Source organism: Grammomys surdaster, unplaced genomic scaffold (assembly GCF_004785775.1).
Source record: "Grammomys surdaster isolate TR1022 unplaced genomic scaffold, NIH_TR_1.0 116559, whole genome shotgun sequence".
NCBI classification, from domain to species: domain Eukaryota; kingdom Metazoa; phylum Chordata; class Mammalia; order Rodentia; family Muridae; genus Grammomys; species Grammomys surdaster.
The window spans coordinates 1-7,740 of record NW_021613729.1 but is presented as its reverse complement, the minus strand read 5'-3'; the positions used below and the strand labels follow the sequence as shown (position 1 = coordinate 7,740).

General features: G+C 39.6%; 1 pseudogene; it reads left to right on the top strand.

The window, feature by feature from the left end:
• The first annotated feature begins 1,338 nt into the window (after nt 1-1,338).
• LOC114635702 lies at nt 1,339-2,577 on the top strand (annotated as a pseudogene).
• Nucleotides 2,578-7,740: the final 5,163 nt, after the last annotated feature.

Genomic DNA, 7,740 nt, shown 5'->3' with positions numbered 1-7,740 from the left:
TACTGGGGCCAACACCCTTGACTGAAAAACAAACAACAAATTAAAGGAAGACATGACTATTCTTGGGTTTGGTGGATGAGAAGGGTTATTGTAGGTATGAGGAAGAAAACAGCCAGAGACATCTAGAATACTCTGTAGTGGATATGAGCAGAAGACTGTGCTGGGCCCTGTGAGGAGAGAGGAGAGGAAGAGAGGGGAACCTTGAGCATCAGCCAAGAGGCAAAAAGGCCAAAAAGGACCAAAAGGGCCTGCACTGCTAAAATGGCTAGATTTTATATGTAAGAGGAGCTGGGGGAAGGGCAGCCCAGCCTCTGGCTGCAGAGTTCAGGGGTGGGATATGCCAGCCAGGAGGACCCTGTAACAGGTAAGGGACTAAGGGATAGTGGGAGAATCTGGCAGCCAGGTCAGCTTTGATACTAGCTGAAGTATCTTGAAGTCAAGAACACTTCTTGCTAGTGTTCTTAGAAAACTTTTGTTCCAGGGTTAAGACCAAACAACTTTGAATTAGAGAATTAATTCCCCTATTCCTCTTTTCTAGTGTTGGGGAATTGAACTCAAATCCTTATGCATGCTAAGGATATATATTGTCACTGATCTACTTCTGAATTACACTGCATCCCCTCAACTATATCACTACGAAGATGGAAATGTGTTCAGAATTATTGCATTGCAAAGAAACAGATTGGTAAACTGAGGTAGAGATTGATGTTGACAGCTCTTGTCCAGAGATTTATGTGTGCATGTTTGTGTGTGTGTTTGTTTGTGTGTGTGTGTACTAAATATGATCCATTTAAATGGTATTATAAATCCAAAAAAGACATTAAAGATGCAAAGATGCAAATTAGACAGCATGTTTAATTTGCAGATATAAAGATATCTGAAGTGTTGTTTTTCAGAACTACATTTAGATTTGAGATTAAGGTAGCTAGAAGCAAAGAAATCTAGTGTCTGTGGGCAGGGACAGTTGAGACATCTGGCAAGTTGAAAGGAAAATGGTAATGAAAGTGCCAGTTATTAGGAACAAACCAAGATGCCAGAGACCAAAGAAAGCAGAAATCAGAAGAGATGGAGAGGAGAACTGATTCAGAGTCAGAACAGGAGGCACAGTGAACTAAAAGAACAATACAAGGGCAGGGCAGCTTGGGGCAGCAGTGGTGCTTGTTCTGCTTCTCTATAAGTCAAAAGAGGAAGAGCCCTAAGACCACAGGGATCCGAGGCTCCTCCTATTTAAAGAATAATAGTATTGACATTGGATATTTAACATATGCATTCATATAATATTATATATTAACATTACATGTTATTTTACACAGCATTTGGAAAACTTTGGAGTATCCAATGATTATGCCATCAAGAAACATCTTGTGTATAAGAAGGATATTCTTGGTTTAACAGAATGGATGCTCCAATATTCAGCAGTTTTCCTCAAGTTGACTCCATTCAGGCTGTTTAATGTGGAATGCAACAATGTAGACAAGGAGTCTTTGGAGAATGAGGACCTACTGAACAACTTGCTCACCATGGGAGTTGATATTGACAGGGCAAGGAGATGACAGGCTGGAGTGTTTAACAGGGCTGTTACGAATGAGCAGGAGCTGAAGATATTCCTTCTATTCCAAGGAGACAGTGACAAAGAGATTGGTAGCATCATATCAAGATATCCATGAACTATAACATGCACTCCTGAAAGTCTTTCAAATGATGGGAACTGTGGAGAAAGACTATGGCATCAGACCTTGAAATTGTGAATAGTTCAGAGCATTCTCCTGAATCCTTTTTTCGGTTCAATAAAAACCTAAACTTGGAAAATACTATAAAGTTCCTCTGCTCTGTTGGATTGACTCATAAATGCCTCTGCTGACTGGGGACCAATGTTCCCAGAACCTTCTCCGTCAGTCTGAATTTAAATAAACAAATGGTTAAAATTTTGTAGGAGACCAGTAGATCCTTAGGTCACAAGGTTGCCACAGATTTTGTCAGAAAGATAATTTCCAAAAATCATTCCATCTTAATTCAGAGTACCAAATGCGTGAAAACTAACATTGAAATTTTACAGTCAGCTTTCAACTTAAACAAAGAGGACCTGGTGCTTCTGATATGTGGCTAGAATCTTAGACCTTTCCAATGATTGTACTAAAAAAAAAACTACACAAACATTAAAAAGAGGCTGCTTTCTCTTGGTCGAACCAAGGAGGAGATACAGAGGTTTGTCCTAAACTATCTGAATATGATCTTCCTGTCAGAGAAAAAGTTTAATGATAAAATAGACTGCCTTATAGAAGAAAAATCAGTATGTCACAAATAATTGAAAATTCAAGTGTGCTAGACTTCAGTATAAACACTTTAAAAACTCACATCAGAGAGTTGTCACATGCTGGGTATGACTTGAGCACATCCAGCATTGCTCTGCTATCCTGGAGTCAGAGAAGATACGAAGCTAAACTGAAGACACTGAGTGGATAGGACAGTATGGGAGGAGTCACAGGGAACCGGACTAGTGTACCACTGGTTCCAGTTGGACTTGTCAAACAGGAGAGGTTTATTTTTTTAATAAATATTTTAAAATACTTAAGATTACATTTATTTGTATCTGTGTTTTATGAATGTATAGCAAGTCTCTGTCTCTGTCTCTCTCTCTGTCTCTCTCTCTCTCTCTCTCTCTCTCTCTCTCTGTGTGTGCATGTGTGTGTGTTTGTGTGTGTGTGTGTGTATGTGTGCTCACATGTGTGTACATGCCAAGTCACATGTGGAGGTTGAGGAGAGATGTTAGGAGTTGGATCTCTTTCTGCTGTGTGGGTTCCAGGGACAAACTTAGTCATCAGGCTTGGAATCAAAGTGAGTTTTATCCACTGAGCCTCTTGTTGGCCCAAGAGTTTTCATTTTTTACCACAGACACATGTATAATGATTTCATGAATACTTCATTTTATAGGATATAAGAACTTGCAGTTAGTATGCTCAAATATAGTCCCTCTAGCTACCCCCTCTTAGTTTAAGTTAATGTTAACAGTCTATTATCCATTATGTGGTTTACCCTTTATCTGTTGTAGTAGTGGTGGTGGTAAGTAGTTCCTGAATTCTATAGTAGAACAGTGTGTAGAAAAATTCTTCAGAATTTGCTTTCTTAGTTTCTGTTTATATTTTAACAGTCAGTACATTTGATTTGGAGATAATATCTTTCTTACCATGTGGACCCTGGGTCAGATATCCAGTAAAGGAACATTGATAATTTTATACTTCTGTCACTTCTCGTTTCAATCCCAAGATTTTCTTTATTTCAATATAGCTAGTCAATTGTAGTTCAATTTCAGAGTGTAATGCCAGTAAAAATAGTAAAATGTGAGTCTCCATCGTTTTACACTTTACGTTAGTGTCCTCCCTTGCCAGAGTTAACTATGAGTTGATATGCTGTTTTATTTTTTTTATGTAGGGGTAACTTAAAGTATTGGACACCAAAAAATGTTAGTATATTAGTTGTCATAAGCATGAAAATATGATACATTGGCATGTTTGTATTAAATTTAAATGTGGCTAAGCATCTCAGCACTTGGAAGACTGAGGCAGGAGTATTGTGAATTTGAGAGCAGCCTGGTTTACCAACTTGAGACTCTGTCTCAGAAACACTTATTTTAAAAGTCTTAAGGGGATATTATCCTGTGTTATTTGGGTGCACTACTACAATCATACAGTCGTTACAAATGGAAGAAGGAAGTAGAAGAGGTGAGAAATGCCATGTAAGAAAGACATGTCTGCCACTTGTGGCTTTCATAAAGGAAGAGCCACAGGTAAAGGATGGAGGTGGCCTATACAAAGTGGAAAGGGCACAGCAACATTCTCCCATTAGCCCAGGGAGACAAGTATCCAACCTCTGCCCTGTAGCACAGCAAGAAAACACTGTATTCTCTGAAGACTGTACCTGGGCTAGCAGAGAGGCTGTAGCAACAGTAGTTTGAAGTACCAAAGATCATCTAGGATGGACAGAAGTATAGTACGCAGTCATTGGGGTTTTAAAGTCATGAGTGGGGATGAATGGATAATGATTGAGGGAAAATTAACATTTCAAATGATAGGGTTTGAGTACAATCAAAACAAATATTGGCAGATGTATATTCATCTTCCAGAGTTTATTTTAAATGGAGCACTAAACAAAGAGGAGGGAAAACCTGCAGACATCATATCCAGAGGTTAGGCATGGCCTCCGATTGAGGGATGGAGCCACCCACTCTTCCCAGAATTGCTCCTGTCTAAAGGAAATACAGGGACAAAGAGTGGAGCAGAGACTGAAGGAAAGGCCATCCAGAGCCTGCACCACCTGGGAATGCATCCCATATCCTGCCACCAAAACCAGTCACTATTGCTGATGCCAAGAAGTGCTTGCTGACAGCTGCCTGATTGGATCTCTCCTGAGATGCTTTGCCAGATCCTTACTGATACAGATTCACATGCTTGAAGCCAACCATCAGACTGAGCACAGGGACCCCCCATGGAGGACTTAGGGGAAAGGCTGAAGGAGCTGAAGGGGTTAGCAATTCTTTAGGAAGAGCAACAATATCAACCAGTCAGACTCTCTAGAGCTCCCAGGGACTAAACTACAGACCAAAGAGTATACATGGAGGGACCCATGGCTCAAGCTGAATATGTAGCAGAGGATGGCCTTAACTGAGATAATTGGGAGGAGAGCCCCTTGGTCCTGTGAAGGCTCAATAACCCAGCATAGTGGAATGCTAGGGCGGTGAGGTTGGAGTGGGTGAGTGCGTGGGGGAGCACCCTCATTGAAGCAGGGGGGAGGGATGAGATAGGGAGGTTTCAGAGGAGAAACCGGGAAGGAAGATAACAGTGGAAATGTAAGTAAATAAAGTAAGCAATAAAAAATTAAATGAAAACAAACAAACAAACAAACAAACAGAAAAGAGTGCTTAAACTGCTTAAACCTCTGCCTTCGCTTTACCCTTAACAACCTGTACTCAAGTCACACTGTAGCATAGGTTAGACCAGGGTTTCAGAATCTGTCTCTACTTAAAACCCTTCTGCACTTGAAAAATTTTTATATAACCCTACATTTGTATATAAAATAAGCATATAAATGAAACATTTACTGATAATAAATCACAAAGCTTTATTGTGAAAGAATTCTTTGCTATACATACAAATTTCCCATTTATTAATGATTGAGAACAACCTTGCACACTATGGATGTACCTGATCACTTTTACACAAACTCTTAGATCTTGGCTGTTTGGTGCTGGAGAACCCAGAGCAACTTCAGTGCTTTTTAGGGTTGACTGGTGTGCTGATTGTCTAATTGTCACTGCTTTAAATAGATGCATGAAACAACAAAAGTGTGTTTATGGCCACTGCAGACATTGTTAGAAATTCTGTCCCACTCTTAAGCTAAAATTAATGTAAGGACTTTTAAAAACTGAAACTTAAGTCAGGAATTCAGTGTTTTTAAAAGTCAAACATTCTAAGAAAAGAGAGTCCTGAAGGTCCCTAATATGATACAGGCTGAAGAATTACAGTCAGAAAATGCTAAAAGCCTTAACTCTTATATTTTCATAAGAGCAGAAAACCTTATGAACATTGAAAAACTGCAGTTCATAATGTACAGTAGTGTCCAGCTGAGGCATTGCTGGCCAGCGGTGATCATTAGCACTGTAGGGTGGAACATGAAGTGTAAAGTGAACACTGTGTGCCTTCAGGATCAAGTCCCTGAAGGACAGTTGTCAGGCAGATGAGCACTGCCAGAATTAGTTACATATTTGATTTTGAATAGCTTTTTTCTTGTTTCAAAAATTTATACAGTACCCATGTGCGACCCTCATGTGGGGTTGCGCCCCCCAGTGGAAGAAGCTGGTGATCAAACAGCAGGGACACCACCAGCAGGTTTTCATTTTCATAGTGAGGACAAGATCAATAGCTAGAGTTTACCAAGCAAGCAGTGCAGGCCTGCATTGCCCTCCCTAACCCAGGAACTATACACACAGGCTTTGCCCTTTCTGGTCTCATGAGGACATTGGCCTGTGGTGAACTGGTGTTTCTTCATTAGTAAATAAAATGGGATTCCCATTCTCAGTTCTTTTTCTATGGGTAGAGTATGAGCCCCTGCTTGGAGACATTACCTTCTTTTTGCTTCCCCTCTGGGTCACGTTACCATGTGAATATTAACTCAAATGCCTCTAACTGAATCATGGCTTAGGACTACCGCAGCCTGCTTGGAACACTGTATATGACTGTATCTCGCAGTCCTGCTCAGCATCTTCCAAATGCCTGCTGTCTTGATGGAAGCCTTATGCCTACACTTCACATGAGCACAGGGTATGTGTTTTCAGCTTATCAATCGAGTGTCATGTGGTAAACTTCACTGAATTTAAAGTCCAGTTTAGTATGTGAGCCCCTGGTAACAAAGTTAATTATACAAATTATGGATCACTGATAAAATATGGACTAATAAAACACTAAAATTATGTCCCAGTCATTCTGTGATTACTTGTATATAGAACTTGATGAACAGTAGGGGGAACTGTAGACAGCAGTTTGGCCATACACCCTTCTAAAGTCATATAACCACAAGTCTGGTGAGTGATTCCAACTGAAGACCATTTCATAGATATGAAGAGGATTTCAGTGGGTTGTTTTACTTTAGGTTCTGTCAGCCTCAAGCTGGAGTAAAATAAATCATTATCCTTACATACAGCTTTTTTTTTTTTAGTTTAAAAGCTTCTTGTTGTTTTTTAACAAATAGCATTTCATTTACTTCATGTGGAAGTACATTATCTGCATGTACACATGCACGCCAGTAGAGGGCATCAGATCCCGTTACAGATGGTTGTGACCCACCATGTGGTTACCGGGTATTGAACTCTAGACCTTTGGGGATGCTGATGCTGCCGAGTATCCCCTCGCACACATTGTTAGCCTGAGAGAAGATCAAGATTCAGACTTCAGGGCCTGGTTTCTGCTGAATGTGTATCACTTTTGTATCATCATAAGCTTGAAAATCACAAGGCACACCACTGTACCTTGGGGAGCCTGGAAGAGTTTAGTGGTAGCTTTGATAGCTTTTATTTGCAAACCATAACATTTTTTCCCAGATTTCAAAATAACCACATGACTACAAAAGTTGGGAAATACAGAAAAATAAGCACATGAAAATATTCATAATCTCAGTGCCCTGGTGAAAACACTTGTCAACAGGGAGACATATAGTTCTCTAGATATTTTCTGAAATAAAATGTTACAAGTAGAAAATACATAGAAACAATTTTCTTGTAAAATTTAATTAAAAATGTGGTGAACATAGATGTTAAGTATCAATTCTGTACCATGGTGCTTAACAGTGTTCTTTGGGGTTGTATTATAAAAGTTGTTTTATTGTGATGAATTCACAAATAAAGATGTAACAAAGCTAGAGTGACGTAGCCACTGGAAACAAACACTTACTCATGCTGAACACTGCATCCCAGTGAACTTCACTGGTGTTCCGTGGCCGTTCTGAAGCTGTGGAGCCTCACTCACGGCTTTATATTTCCATTTTCAGTTGTATTTTTATGTGGTTATCTACCATAAAAAGAAAAAAAAAGTGACAGTTAAAACTAGAAAACAGTTAACTTTAAGTCCTCTCTTAGTACTTTATCTGCCTCCAATTCTTTCCCATCAACTGACCTAACGCTTTCCTGTTTCTTTTCTAAATGTTTCAATATGCACACACACATTTGTTTACACGTAGGTCTGCACACATCTA